Genomic DNA, 15,805 nt, shown 5'->3' on the forward strand with positions numbered 1-15,805 from the left:
TAAGCATTTACCATGTTGCCTAAGGAAGGGTGAATCAGCCCAGCTCATAGAATAAGTCAAGTTCTTGTGTTGATCCTTAATAGATCAGGATCAAGTGTAGATAGTCTGGGTCTTGCAACATAGGAAGGGTCTTATTGGGAATAGGCTGATCACATGTTTCTTATAAGAAAAAAAGTAAAAATAAATCAGAAACATGAGCAGGTATAAAATAGGAGTTGGATGGCCTGGTTCACATTCTATATGTGCCTGAGCACAAGAGATATTGCAGTTAGATATTAGTTCACTAATTTTCTGACCATCAAGGTAACAGAACTCTGAGGTGGGTGACCAAGGGTAGTTGAGGAATTTCTGTCCCTGGAAATCTTCAGATAAGGAATTGACAACCATTTTTCTTGGCGAGTTTAGATATTTTCCTACCCAGAAACAGGAGGCTAAGTCCAATCAGTTATCTTTGAAAGCATTTTCTTCCTTGAAATGAAAATGAATTTAGGAGACAAGCAGATTAAGGCCTAAAAGAATTAGTTTTTTCTTTTAAAATTTTTTTAAATTAATAAGTATTTTTTCTCTCTCCACATTCACTGAAAAAAACAAAACCAAAAAATCCACATTGACTACATTCAACATTCAATAATGTGTATCTCAGTCTACATATTTAATCCATCACCTCTCTTTCAGGGATTGGATAGCATTCTTGATCATTGATTCTCAGGAACCATAATTGTTATTACAATATTTCTTCTTAAGAGAAGATATAGTTCTCTTAACAGCAACAACAGCAATAATAAAAGCAATGGCTAGAATTTATACAGAACTTTAAAGCTTAAAAAAACTTTAAGAAATGCCATTTTATCCTTACAACAATCCTGGGAGGTAGGCACTATTATTAGCTTTCTTTTACAAATGAAGAAATTGAGGCAGATGGAAATTAATAGCCCAGAGTCACAGTTAGTAAGTGTCTAAGGCTATATGTGAAATTCTGCATGCAAAATAGCTTCTTTGCTCTATGGTCACCACCATAGCAGGTGCTCTGAATTTTGCTATGTAAAGAAATCTTGCATCCTTGGGCAAGGGGCACAAAAGGTGTCCTTGAATCAACTTTTTCAGGCAAATTCAGTTGAATTGAGTGTAGTAAGAGAGACCATAAATCTTCTCTCTCTCTCTCTCTCTCTCTCTCTCTCTCTCTCTCACACACACACACACACACACACACACACACACACACACACATACACACACACACACACACACACACATTCAGAGGATGGAGAGAGAACTCAGAGACACATTGTTATACTGAGGAGATATTCAGGAACTAGATAGACTAGTTTCTGTGGGTAGTTTTGAGAGAGGTTAATATTGGGGAAGGAACAAAGCCTAAAAAAGAAGGAGCTCTCTGCCATCTAGACACCTTATTTTCACTAAGTATAATTAATTTCTTATTTTAACTAAATATTTTCTCCATTTACCAGTGATTAGCTTGTGAAGAACAAGAATGTTTGTTACCACAAGATTAACTATTAAGGGAGCACCTGTCTATACTGATGCAATTTCAGACTCTCCAAATACTGAAGTAAATGACTCTGAATACAAATACTTATTAGAGTCTCTAGGAAAGAGTGACATTTCACATCACAGCCCTATAGAAACTTAGCTAAATCAGTTCAAATTTTTGGACCTCAGTTTCCTTGTCTATAAAAATGACAGGGTTGTTTTAGATGATCCTTAATACTCCTTCAGTCTCAAAGTATATTATCTTATGTTTTTGTTTAAATCTCTTGGGGTTTGAATTCTGTTACATCTCACTTACGGGTTAGGGGTGGCCACTGAGGGCAGTACAAAGAAGGATATAGAGTTGGATAAGAAAGACATTTCAAGTGGAAAAATCTTTTCCCATAACAGAGAACAATCCAATCAGGTATGAAAAAAATTAGTTTCCAAAATAAATTCTGCTTTCTGTGAATGGTTATTTTTATTTGTGATTGGTCTAGTGGATGCTCTTTGCATTGACCTTTCTATTTTTAACATCCAACATCCCATCATGTGCCATCATCTAATGTGAGAAGGGGAAACACGGGATAGTATAATTAATGTCTAGAGCACTAGATTTGAAGTCACAACATAAGAGTTTGGATCTCATTTTCAATACTTACTAACTTAGGCAAATCTTTTAATATTTCTAAGCCTCAATTTCCTTATGTAAAAAAAAATGAGGTAATAGGACTCTATGACTTCTTGGATGCTTTCCAGTTCTAAATTGAGGATCTTGTGATTCACTGCCCACTAGCAATATGCTATATGTTTTCAGTTGAATCTGACTCTTTGTGATCCCATTTGGGAAAGATAATAGAACAGTTTGTCATTTCCTTCTCCAGTTCATTTTACAAATGAGGAAACTGAGACAAAGAGGATTAAGTGTATGGCCAGGGTCATACAGCTAATAAGTGTCTGAGGTTGGATTTGAACTCAGGAATATGAGTCTTCCTGACTCCAGGTCCAATACTCTATCCATTTTACCATCTAGTTGCCTTATATGTTCATATTACTTTCTCTCTCTCTCTCTCTCTCTCTCTCTCTCTCTCTCTCTCTCTCTCTCTCTCTCTCTCTTTCTCTCTCTCTCTCTCTCTCTCTCTCTCTCTCTCTCTCTTTCTCTCTCTGTCTTCCTTCTTCTGTCCCTCCTTCCCTCTTTTCTTCCCTCCCTCCCTCCATGTGTTTCTTGGTTTCTCCATCTCTGACTTTGTCTCTCTGTCTCTATCTTTCTTTCTCTCTTTTTCTCTCTCTCAGCCTTCCACCCATCCTATGTCATTAAGATCTCACCCTTCTTCACGGGACTATCTTCTGCCACAAGTATCTGATCCTTCTCTCAGGGAAATATTCTTCCTGCTTGTTACCTCCTCTCCCCTTTTCTCTGGCAGGAAAGTGGGCTGGGAAAGTGAGGTGCTAATGAGACTGAACCCATCCAAGGTAACTGTCCTCTTCAACTAAATTTGCTTCAGAAGATTTTCTGGAAAAGGAGGTAGAGAAAGGTAAATAAAACATTGTATTTCCCCTTAAACTTAGCAGGGAAGACAACAATAGCAGGCAGAATATGTTATGTTATAAACAAAGTATTGAGTTGAAATCAGAAGGACTTGTTCTCAAATTTATTTCTGTGATTTCCTAGCTGTATCACCATGGGCAAATCACTTGACCTCTCTGAGGGTCAGTTCCCTCACTTTTAAATTGGAGATATCTGTATGATCTACCTCACAGGATTGTTGGGAACTCAACTGAGGTAATTTATGCCATGTACTTTGCAAACTTTAAAATGACAGTGAAATATCAATTGGTTTTTTTTGAAAGAAAATATTAAGGAATTTCCTTCAGGAAGGGATTATATGCAATTGGAAGAGATTAAGTATGGTTTCATGGAAAAGGTAGTATTTATGTTGGATTTTGTAACATGAATAATATTTCAAAAGGCAAAAACATAAGAGAGGGTATTCTACAACAGAGACCATGAGCCAAAGCTGAAGGTTGTAAAATCTGAGATATGTAGAAGGAACTTCAAGTAGTTAATCCAATTAGATTAAGTACATGAAAAAAGGTGTTGGCCAGAAAGACTGATTGTGGAGTATTTTAAATGTTAGGTTAAGGAAGTTGAATTTTATTCCATAGGCAATAATGATCCATTGAAGGCTTTGTGAGCAGGAGAGAGATATGATAGAAGCTGTGAATGAGGAAGATGTCTATGGCAAGTGTCTAGGATACTTTGGAGAGAAATTGGCAGAAGCAAAGTAACTGAGGGTTGAAATTATCTTGGATAATCCTCAGAGATTCTTGTAACAAAAGGAAAGCATGAGAAGGAGGAAAGGAAAGGGAGGAAAGAATAACTGCTCATTGACCGATAAGTTCCAGTTTAGGAAGCTGGTCAAAATCATGATTCTTTAAAAATCATACCCAGAAATGCCACTTTCCTTCAGCTGTTACCCAGCTGACTCTTTACTATTGGTCTTCATCAAGTTCCTTAGAATAATTTGACAAATACATCAGGGGTTTCTCTGGTGAGACAAAGTCTTCAGTCCCTTAGTCCCCAGGTCTGCATGGAGGAATCTGAAAGGCTCTCCCTGTAACACCATAATCAGATAACAGTTACCATATGTGTATTAGCTGGCTCATCATTCATGTTATGAATACATCAGAAGAGGGGCCTGCCAGCGCAGCCCCGTGCAGAAAACAGGCAGGGAGAATTCTAAGCAAATACATCTTACTCTGAGAGTTTATATACATCACCATTTGCTCCAATTATAACTAATTGGACACATATTGCATTTTCATAGCATCTAATTTTCTATTGATTTTAACAGGACTTCTGGTGTTTTGCAGCATGAAGCAGGATCTCGTATCAGTTGCTGTTTAAAAATGCTGAGTGTACCTCCCTGTATGGGATTATTCAGTCAGCAGATGTTTTAAAACCTATTTAATTGTTTGGTTCATAAAATGCACAAACTGTATTAGTGAACAGCTTCATTCTCTTTTAGTACCTTAGTTAAAATGAGAGAGAGAGAGAGAGAGAGAGAGAGAGAGAGAGAGAGAGAGAGAGAGAGAGAGAGAGAGAGAGAGAGAGAGAGAGAGAAGAGAAACATTGTAATTGTGGACTGGGAGAAAAGACTTTCCCAGGATACAAACGTAGCTGCCTTTCAGATGAATGGTTTTTAAGAATCTTTTTCTTCTTGTCTGCCCCAGTCACATTGGCAAAATCCCTGTGTTTGAAATTTCCTGAGGAAGCTGACAATGGAGAGGATTCAGCTGCTAATCTCCCCTTTCTCCCTTAATGAGAGACAAATTGGTTAATGAATAGGTGGTGGGCTTCCTTTGCCTTATTCTCCACAGTAGCTTCAGATAGAATAAAAAGCTTTAAATAACCTCATAAAACTAAGGCCAGGGGTCTACTGCCCTCCAGCACCCTAGCACAGCTGCCAGCCTCAAATAGTCTCCTCTCTGCATAGTATCAATGTCAAGACTTTCAAGGGTGGCAACAGGATAAATGATAAGGGATCAGGGGAAAGCGGCATTTCATTGGTGTAATTTTACCTTTGTGAAATGTCAAAAATTGAGGCCTGAGGGTTGCTTGTCATAAGTCAGGGTAAGGTGAACCAATGTGTTCCCTACCCTGAGAATCCAATCTAGCAACCGAGTTAGGAGCAGCTGATGGAAGAGGGTGGAGATAAGAGATAAAGCTTTTCCTGGGGTCCCTTGAAACGTAGCCTCATATATATTATTGGCCAGTAAGAACAGAAACACAGGAGAGGTAAATGAAATTGAGTGTTGAAAAGATGCATTTCTTGTAAGGAAATGTTCTGGGGGGCGTGGGGTGGGGGTGAGAAGTGGACAACATTACAAGTAGCATGCTTCAATCAGGATGTTAGGGTTGAACCGGGAGAAATCTAATTCAAATACCTATTCTATTTATTTATTTTCTGTGTAACACTGGGCAAGTCTTCAGTCCTCTCTAGGTCTCAGTTTTATTTATGACAACCTCTCTGGATGATATGAAAGTTAGAAAGCTATGATTCTGTGATCCTACAATCTGAGAGTTTGGTCACTTCTTTGTCCGGGACAAGGCTGTAAATGATTTGTAGTCTTCTTTCATTGAACAGAATAAGGTAGAAATGCTGAAAAAAAAGAGCCCATGGCATCCTAAAGAGGCCAGGGCTCATCTAATTAATTAAATTAAATTTGCAGAAGAGTACAGAGGCCTAGAGAAAAAAAATTAGACCCAACAATTGGTATGAATTGAATAAGGACTACTGTGTCCTTGTCCAGTGTCCTACCTAGCTTATTACTTGTTGGATTCAGTGAAAACACATGATTTTAAAAACTAAGTGAACTAAATAAAAAATATCCCCTTCCCTAATTACCCACTCCAAGAACAGATTGTTGTAGGGTCTGACAGGATGATAAGAGAAAGGCACTAAGGACATAGTCACTGGTGTCTTATCAAACGCATGAAACAAATTACGGAAAGTAATTGATAGGTTGATTCAGAATTCAAACAATGGTCATGTTCTCCAAATGAGTAGGAAATAGCTCTGCTCTTCTCCAGCTGAAGACAGACAGACAGACACACATACACACATAAACATGTACACAGAGGTATTCATTCATTCAACAAACATTTTTGGGTGCTGTCTCCCAAGATTGTTGCAAGGTTCAAAAGAAATGGTGGCTATAAAGGGGGGAGAGGGAAGAAAAAAACGAGTTCCTTCTTTTCCCCAAAAGTACTTTAAATATTTGGTCTTGGGGAAAAATATTTAGAGCTTTGGAAAAGACAAAGATGGGCTTCTGCATTTTTAGCCTTACAGGGGAAATAATGCAACCACAAACACAAAACTGGTACTTTAAGATGGGATGCTAAAAAACAATTTTAGCGGGGAATAATTAGTAGATAAGGAGTTTAGAGATGATAGAAGTGGCTGTGGACCATTCAAAACATTCCCCAAAGAAGTGGGGTTTGTATTGAACATTAAATGATGGGTAGAATAGGCAGGATGGAAGAAGGGAAATCGTATGAGGAAAGACCTCACAGTAAGACTATTTCAAATATATACATATATAGTGAATATATGTGTATACATGAATATATCTGTATATACATACATGTTACATGAAATACATGTTATATATACATTATAGACACACACACATATATTCATTGGAGAATGAGACGACCAGGCTGGCTGGAGTGTAAGGCTTGGGTATGAAAATAAAACTAGGGAGATCAGATCAGAGAGTAGAAGCTAAGTAGCCTCAACCTTTTCAAAACTAGAAAAACAAAAACCAAAACCTTATCAGAAGACTAACTTCAAGATTTGGTTTTTGAAAACTAGAATTCTCTAGAAAACTAGGAGCAATGATTAGAAACTGCAAAGTGGAAAAGTTAAGCTTGATGTCAGGGGGGAAATACTTAATAATTAGAGCTGTCCAAAAGTGCAATGGACTGCCTAGAGAGATGGTGGCTCCCACCTTACTAGAGAGCTTCGAGATGAGACTCGATGACCATTTATCAGGCATGCTGTTGTGGGAATTCTTTTTTAGTTATGGTTTGGTGTAGAAGACCACTGAAGTGCCTTCCTATCCTGAAAGTGAAAGTCTTTGTGTTTTTTGTCTTTCCCATTTTCATTCCCTTTCTTCAAATAAATAAAATCAAGGTTTCCACAGTTCAGAAAAGGCAACTCGTTTAGCTCAGGCAATCCTACTTACATAGGAGTTTGTTTTTATTTTTGTTTTCTGCAGTAGTAAAATTAGGAGCTCTGCTAAAAAAGAAACACTTATTAAGCACCTAGCACGTCCTTTGCTAAAGAATGAACAAAATGCATGAGATTGCCCTCTGTTTTTATACATCTTACAGATTAGTGGGGACATGAACCAGGACACCATACAACTAACAGGGCAAGGGTAGGTGTGGAAAAAGGGACATGGGAAGGGCAGAGACAATGAATGACCATCTGCAGCTAGCTCAAGGCCTCCAGTGGTGAAGAATTTGTTGGTAGAGAAGTCTAATTTATCTTGGCCACAATAATGAGATAGTGTCTAATCTCCGCCCCCAACCCCCATAATTGAAAGAAATCGATGACTCTGGGCACCAAATGCACATTAGTTTGCTTTCATTTATTTATTTATTTGATCATTTATTTTTTTATTTCTGCTCTTTTGGTTTCTAAATAGCTCAGAGTAGGGGGATGTAGAGCAGACCAGAGATTGATTCAAGTGTCATCCCAGCGACAGGTAGTATCTATCCAGAGATCCAGGAAGAAAGAGCATTTGAATGAAAAAAATCAGGCAGGACATAAGAAATTTTACTGTATCACCAAAGGTCATTTCATTTTTGGGAAATTCCTTCAGATTTAGCAATGTTTGGATGGAAATCAAATAACACATTAACAGTAATGGGGGAGGGGGAGTCCTGAAGCTAATTACTGAGGGGATGTGCACTTCATTAAGATAAAGCTGGAAAAAAATCAATGTTGGGTATGGCTGGGTTTTTCCTTCTGATTGGATTTGAGAATGACAAATTGTGAATGTGTCGGCCCTAAAGATGTCTTTTAAAAAAAAAATTCAGATAAAGGCCAGCAGATTCTTCTGTGTGAGAAGCCATCTTGACACGTGGGTAGGGGAGAAGCATTATGGCAAGAGCTGTGATGTGGCCAGGGAGGGCCTGAGTCATGGTTCAATATGAGCTAATTCTATTGCATGTCAAATCTTCCGCTTCATTAGGAATATTGACAATTGGTGATAAATTCTTGGGCTTGACTGTGCTGTCTATAACACATCTTCATTAACGTATCCAAATAGAGAAGAAGATCCTTGAAAGCTAGCATAGATCTGCACTGCATTCTCATACCTTGCCCTTATCCCTCAACAAAAAAAAAAGGGAGGTAGGGAAGTTTTCAGGGATAGGTTTTCATTCACCATGAAGGTAAACATCTCAAGATCCTTCTGAATGTAAAAAATTTCATACCTTGAAATCAGGGCATAGTGGGTTCCTATAGAATGGGATTGCAAATTACAGTCATAGAGATCAAATGGAATTTAGACGCCATCCAGTTTAACCCCTCATTTCATGATTTTTTTTGCAAGGCAGTTGGGATAAAGTGACTTGCCCATGGTCACACAGCTGATGAGTGTTAAGTTTCTGAGTCTGGTTGTGAATTCGGGTCTGATGCTCTATCCACTGTGCCATCCAGCTGCCCCTCGTTTCATAATTTTTTTTCTGAGGCAATTGGGGTGGAATGACTTGCCCAGGGTCACACAGCTAGGAAGTATGAAGTGTCTGAGGCAGGATTTGAACTCAGGTCTTCCTGATTTCAGGGCTGGTGCTTTATCCACTGTGCCATTTAGCTGCCCCTCATTTCATAATTTTAAGGAAGGATCATATTGGACCTAATTCTAGCATGTTTAGATACTGAAGAGATCGGAGGATGATATTTTAAGATGTTCTGACCAGTCACTGAAGGTCATTAATACTAATTGCCATGTCCTTTCTTCCTCTACCCACGCACAACATTATGAGGGTTCTAGTGCATTCTGGCTAACAACATTAATACATTATGTGCTGGCCATGTAATATATCCTGTGGTGTGGGCTACAGAAAAAATGGACAGTATCTCCCCAACCTGACAGGGAGACTTAATTCATCTCCTTGGAGAGATAGCTTGGAGGAAAAAAAGAGGTCAATGAGGTAAGAGCCCTTAAAAACCATTATTGAAAAGTCCAGACTGAGTATGAGCATGAAGGAGATGTACTGTGAAACTGTCATCTAGATACTGATATGAGGTGCAGGTTTCCTTACAATGGAGCATTTTAGCAGGATTTTGCAAAAAGGAAATTTAATTCTGCGTAGATAGCAAAAAAGAAAGCATCCCAGGTAATGGGAATAATATGAAGAAAGGCATGGAAGTAGGAAGAGGCAACCCTTTCTTAGCTTTGGACTTGCCCAACTTAAGAAAAAACTAAAACCCAATCAGTAACTGGCAGCTTAGGGCTTAATGTTAAAAGTTTGAAGGCGTTTGAATCTTACCTTTGCCATTTACCTAACTGTGTGGCCACCTAGTGTGGTACCTAGCTTTTCCGAGTCATCATTTCCTCATCTGCAAAAGCAATCAACAAGCATATATCAAATGTTTATTATCTTTCAGGCTTTGTGCTAGATGGTACCCACTGTTCAGAATTGTTGAGGTAATTGGATGATGTAATAATGTATGTCAAGTACTTAAAGGATTACTTAGATGTCTGGTATTATTTTCCTTGTTCAGCAGATACTTGCTGGGCACTTGCTGAGTGAAGGGCCCTCTTTGGTGCTATGAGAAAAGGGTTAGACATGAACTGTGTCCTCAGGGATCTCAGAAATGCAAGTTGGGGTGATAAGACAGCAGTGTAGGAAGAGTTTCTGGTAACTACAAGAAATGCCGCGAATCAGAATGTGAAAGTTTAGTGCAATCGCAGGGTTCCGACGAGGGACTGTGCCCCGAAATGATCAGAGAAGGCTTCTCATAAGAAAAGAGACTCGTGCTAGATCTTGAAAGACAAGTAGGATTTGGAGAGGTGGAGAAGAAGGGACATTCTCATGGAAGAGTCAGTTCAGGGTCACCTTTCTGGAACAGAAAGTATATTGGCTCATCCTGCCAGACCAGTTTTAGCCATTCTTTCTAACACTTACCAGTCAAGATAAAGGAGGGATAATGAAATCAGCTATTTCCCTGGCTCACATTCTCCTCTCCGCTACATAGATCAGGGAAATATTATACCCAGGCTGTCCCCTGACAGAGATTAATCCCTTTCTAGACCAATGAGAGGATGAGTATGATTTAACTCATGTTAATCAGCTGTCTTATTATATTGGTGGCTTGTAAACTCAGTTGTTTAGAACTAATGAGGTCAAGGTTATGGATTTGAACTCTTGATAACTTCCCTTTGTTCCTGCGCTATAGAATCACTCTTCATGATGGTCTATCATCTCACAATGTAATCTCTTGACCTGAGGAAGGAAGTGAGGGTGTGGATACTTTTATGCAGATCATACCCACTACTGGTAATATGATTCAAGAAAAATGTCCCTGATGATGGTAGATCAATGGAAACATTTGAGAGGTGTGGGGGAAAGAGAAAAGGAGGAAAATTTCTTCATGTAGTCATTTATCTCCGCTTTATCTTAAATGTGAAGTAAATACATGCATGCTCTACCTCTACCTACCAAAATGCCCTTTTTTTCCAAGGAAGCTTCAAGAGAAAGCTCTGTGAATGGGGCACCATGTTCCTACTGCTGCTGAAGTCTTTCTTCACCAAAACATCATTATTTTTGATGAATGGTGTATTGGGTAAGAAAACTAATTTTCTAAAAAGGAAATCTTACTCTGACTCAGTGCAGCTCATTTAAACGAATATGACCCTCACCATACCCCCTCCCAAGTTCACATTGATTTCAAATATTTTATGCAGATGCTTCTAAGAGCCAAGTTTGCATTTTCTCAGCTTTTTCACTGTCTTTGTCCTAAACTCACAGCTATGGCTTTAACTCCTTAGCATCCAGATAGTTTGGAATTGAGGACCAGAATGACTTATGAGCAATCAGCCATATGTTGAAGGTATTAAAAGGTAGTCATTGATAGAGCCTGAACTAGAACTGAGGTCCCCTCTCTTTCTATTTTAAAATATATCCTTGAAATGTCCCCTACTGATCTGGCAAGGTCATTTCTATAGTCGGTCCTCCTGGGTTTCTCTCCTTTATTCTCGGTCTTGTTTTTTTTTTTTTCCCTGCATCTTTGTCTTCTCTCCACACCCATCCATCTCTCTCTCTCTCTCTCTCTCTCTCTCTCTCTCTCTCTCCTCTCTCTCTCTCTCTCTCTCTCTCTCTCTCTTTCTGTCTCTCTCTCTCTCTCTCTTTCTCTCTCCCCCTCTGTCATCTCTCTTCCTCTCTCTCCCCTTCTCTCTTTGTCTCTGTCTCTTTCTCTGTTTTGTGTGTGTGTGTGTGTGTGTCCCCTCATCCCCACATCCCATCCCTGGCTCTTTCTCTCTACTCCTCTCCATTCTTCTGAATGGTGATGATGAGAAGGGAAAGTCAGAAAAATCTCTCTCTCAACATGAGGTATCCAGTATGTCAGAACCACAGCCTTCTTTATTGGTGATATGTTTTGAAAGATAAAAGTGTTAGATAGTTGTCAGTCACCCTTTCTGGTCTGTACCACACTCTGACAGTGGACAGTGTATCTTCCTGAGGTAGCTGTCTTGCATTTCAATGATTCTAAAAGTTGTTTCTTCTCCTTGACGATACTCCTGGTATACAGGTATATTGGTGACTGAAGAAACACTTCTTACACCTTGTGCATTATTATTCTAACTTTGCCTTTTGAAGGGACCCAGCACCCCCTCATAATAATTACTTACATTTCTGTAGTATTTTAAGATTTGCAAAGTATTTGCTTACAAAACTGTATGGTAAATAGCAGAAGTGTTATCATACCTATTTGATAAATAAGGAGGTTGTGTCTCTGGCAACTAAAGCAGAAATCAAACCTAGTCCTCCCTGATTCTATGCGGGACCCACTTTCCACTATATTTCATTCTCTCAAATCCCAATCCTGAGCAGATATTGATGACACTGAAGTTTCTTGGTGAGTGCATATGGCATCTTCAGAAAGCCCAATCAACCAAGGTACTGTTACAAATGAAGTGCTAACAAGTTAATTTTTTAAAAAATCTCACTTGTAAACCAGATGCCCTGTGTGAAAGTTTAGGGAGCTCAACCTGCAGTAATGTCAAGGAAGGGGCAACAGCAAGAGATGAGAGCTGAAAGCAAGTGCTAGAACTAAGTACAATGGATTCTTCTCACAGTCTTCTAGAATATCCCTGGTTCTGAAAGATGGTGGGCAGGGGCCTGGAGATCTCCCAGGTCACATAAAAATGTAATGTCCATTAAACCTTCCGTTATGTACAGTTTCCCTGCTCACAGACCTAATGACCAAGTAGTTTATGTAAATCCCAGAACTCTGGAAAAGAAGCCATTTGGAAGCAACTGCATTGGGATATCCCAGCTATGGAAGATCCACGAAGGGGCCTTTCCCTCATGGCCTTGTCCCCATCCTCCTCCATGGATCCAGAAGCCCAATGCTTTGCTAAAGCTGGTAAAAAGGAACCAAATCACCTGTGCGATGGATTTGGTCCCCTTCAACCAGCTGTAGCTGTGCATTAATTGCGCCGGTGAGACTAAGAGGATGTTGTACTCCGGGTAGCCTGAGTATAAAGAGAAGTGGGGACCAACTTGGAGGATAATCGGCCAGGAGATGCATCACAGCAGCTCCAGCAAAACTGAATCCTCTCTGACTGCAAGTGCATTTCATATAGACAGACCCTACGCTTCCCAGCACTTCCCAGATAGCCTTCTTTCCCCTCACTCTCCATCAAGATGGACCATTCTGCATCTTTTCTCATTCATCCCCATTGGAATTCAAGATTATATTTCTGGGAGACATAACTTTAAAAAAAAAAGCCAATTAGTCTATCAACAAGCATTTGTTAAGCACCTGCTATTTTCTAGACAGAATGCTAAATTCTGGGGATACAAAGAAAAATGAAAGACTCTTAGCCTTCAAAGGTGCTTACATTCTGTTGGAGAAGACAACAAAATGCAAGATAATTGGCGGACACTAGCAGCAAGGGATTCAGAAATCTCTTGTAGGTAATGGCATTTGAGCTGAGCTTTGCAGGAAACCAGTCTAAGAAGTGAAAGTAAAGAGGGTGTGTATTCAGAGCAGGCTGCAGGCTCTAAAAAAGGGACATATCCAAGATTAGGAGATAGGTGTGAATGCTTTTCTACCCTCCCCCAACTCCAGCTAAATGGAAGCTAGCAAGAATGAATATAAAATGGATAGGATGAGTTGCTTGCAGAAGGTTCCTCCTCTTCCACCCCACCCTCCAGCCAAGAGGTGGTTTATAAATGGAGCACTGATAAGATTGGTCTGTGCTCTATAAATTACATCTGGTACATGGTAAGCTAAGTTTAACTATGTCTTGAACTAATGACAAATGCCAATAGAAGAGAACCGTTCATGAGGAATCTGGGGAAAAGAGTGGATGAACAAATGATTATTTGACTATCTCTATCTCTGCCCAAGGACATGAGCTGTGTTTGTCCAGAACAGGTATTTCAGTCCTAGAAAAGAACACTCTCCAGAGAAGCAGGAAGATATTTATTTTCCTGTCATAAATAAAAAGTGTATTCTATAGTAGAAAAGGGATGATTCTCACTTCTTTTTTTCCAATACACACATTTCTCACTACAGTTCGGTAAGGAATGCTTTACTCCCACCTGGACCATGGAGAGGGTTAGGCTGTGAATAAAATCTCTTAGAGACCTGTGGAAAGCGTCTTTCATTTGCATTCTCATCAACTTATTATTAAAATGAATTTTCTTTTTTTTAAGAGACGGTTTTATTGAAACTATTCATGGTGTTCTCATCTCTGTGGTAACCAACATGAATCAGAGTGCTGCTACAAGCAGCAACTCCAAGTCTTCAAGAGGCCGATGAAAAGAGAAATGAATCATAACAGTACCTCAGCTACTGGCTTTGCTCATGGATTAACCCTAAGCAGACAGACGTTTTCCTTCCTTTCTTTCTTCATCCCACCCCCCATCATCCCACCATCCCACCAACAAGATTTTCTGTTTCCCTCTTCCTTTAAAATGACCTTATGCTCTTAAAGAACTTGGCAGCAGGCAAAGCCCCCAATCTAGGTATAATGAGCATTGATGTTATGCTAATGACTTAAAGAAAATCACTGAGTTTTCTCATGTTATAATGATTTGTGGGAAAGGAATACAAGTGTCATCTTTCCCTAACTTTACAGCAGGGCCATCGGGAATGGCCCAAAGACTGAGGCCAGTGGATGTGTCACTTTCCCCTTTAAGACAGTTGGGTTTTCACAGTATGTTTTTCGAATTACATTTTGAATTGAGGGAGGGAAGACTTTGCCCCCAATTTAATGCTCACATTGGCACTGCCCCCTTGTTGCAGAAAAGTATGAATTTCAAGTGGGGGAAAAGAAGCAGGAATTAAATTGTTCTATATAAAAATCTGCAGACTTTTAAAAAAAAGGGGGGCAGGGGGAGAGGGCACCTTCCAGCAGAGAAGGAAGTATCATTCAGAGAAGAAAGGAGTGTTTTAGAGGAGAATAACTTTATCAGCTTAACATGAAACCACCAGTCAATAGAAACAGCTGGAAGGGAAGATGGCTTTGGTTAACAAATTTCAATAAAGCAAGAATGACTCGAGTCCAAGGATCTTTAAGAAATAAAATATAAGTGCCTTCCCACACTGTGTAAGAAGGCAGGCCTTTATTTATTTGTTAAAAATTATAATTATCCAGGATTTATGAGTAAATCTTCTCATAGAACTGTCTCCTGGTCCTGGAGTCTATGAGAAATATTTATGGTCCAGTCTTAAAGAAAGCACAAGAACACACATATATGTCCTTTGGAGACAGTCTGCGATTTCAATAGTACAGAAATTCTATCCACTTATACAGATTATCTTAGAGAGTTTTCTAGGATCACTGAGAGTTGAAGCAACTCATCCAAAGTCACTTTGCTATATTATGGCCAATTGGACTGGAACTGAGGTTTTTCTTTAACCATTTTGCCATATTACCTCTCATGCCTAATTTATCTATCTATCTTTCTATCTATAATATCCATAATTAACCTACATTTTAGAGGCAGTATTAGAACTTCCTCATTTTACAAATAAGGAAACTGAGGCTCAGGAAAATTAATTTTCTTCCTCAGCTAATGAATATAATTAGAATCCATTGTTTCACCATGAATTTTTGAGGTTCAAATGCTAGCTTCACTGCTCCTGAGCAGTGACTTTGGGAAAAGTAACTTCTCTGACCTTCAGTTTCCTCACTTTTAAGATATAATTCCTACCATTATTACCCTCTTCTAATACAGATTGAAGCCCATTTATTACTTGGTAAATAAGTCTTAGATATTTTATTGAAGCAAATCAGGGTTAAATGTTTTGCCCAGGAAAACACAACTAATAAATGATGTGGGGTTGAATACATGTTTTGTTGAAGTCGAATTCAGCATTCTCTCTACCATGACACACCAAATTACTCTGCACTCCTTCCTTTTTCCCGACCAGAATGAAGGCAATTTTCAGTCTTTCAGAGACTGGGTTTGTTCAAGCTGCTAAGGAAAGTCTCTTTTTAATTTGGTAAACAGACAGCACTTTTCAGGCCATTGCAAACCAAATATGTAAAAATAACTTTA

At 39.1% G+C, this 15,805-nt stretch overlaps 1 long non-coding RNA gene across 2 annotated transcripts in view; it reads left to right on the forward strand.

Moving 5' to 3' along the window:
- Positions 1–15,594, forward strand: part of LOC127548999 (uncharacterized) — a 33,298-nt gene extending 17,704 nt beyond the window's left edge. For both annotated transcript variants that reach the window (XR_007950498.1, XR_007950499.1), the window contains exon 4: positions 13,955–15,594. This is a non-coding gene — a long non-coding RNA (uncharacterized LOC127548999). The remainder of the gene's footprint in view (positions 1–13,954) is intronic.
- Positions 15,595–15,805: the final 211 nt, after the last annotated feature.

Source organism: Antechinus flavipes, chromosome 2, assembly GCF_016432865.1.
Source record: "Antechinus flavipes isolate AdamAnt ecotype Samford, QLD, Australia chromosome 2, AdamAnt_v2, whole genome shotgun sequence".
Lineage (NCBI taxonomy): Eukaryota > Metazoa > Chordata > Mammalia > Dasyuromorphia > Dasyuridae > Antechinus > Antechinus flavipes.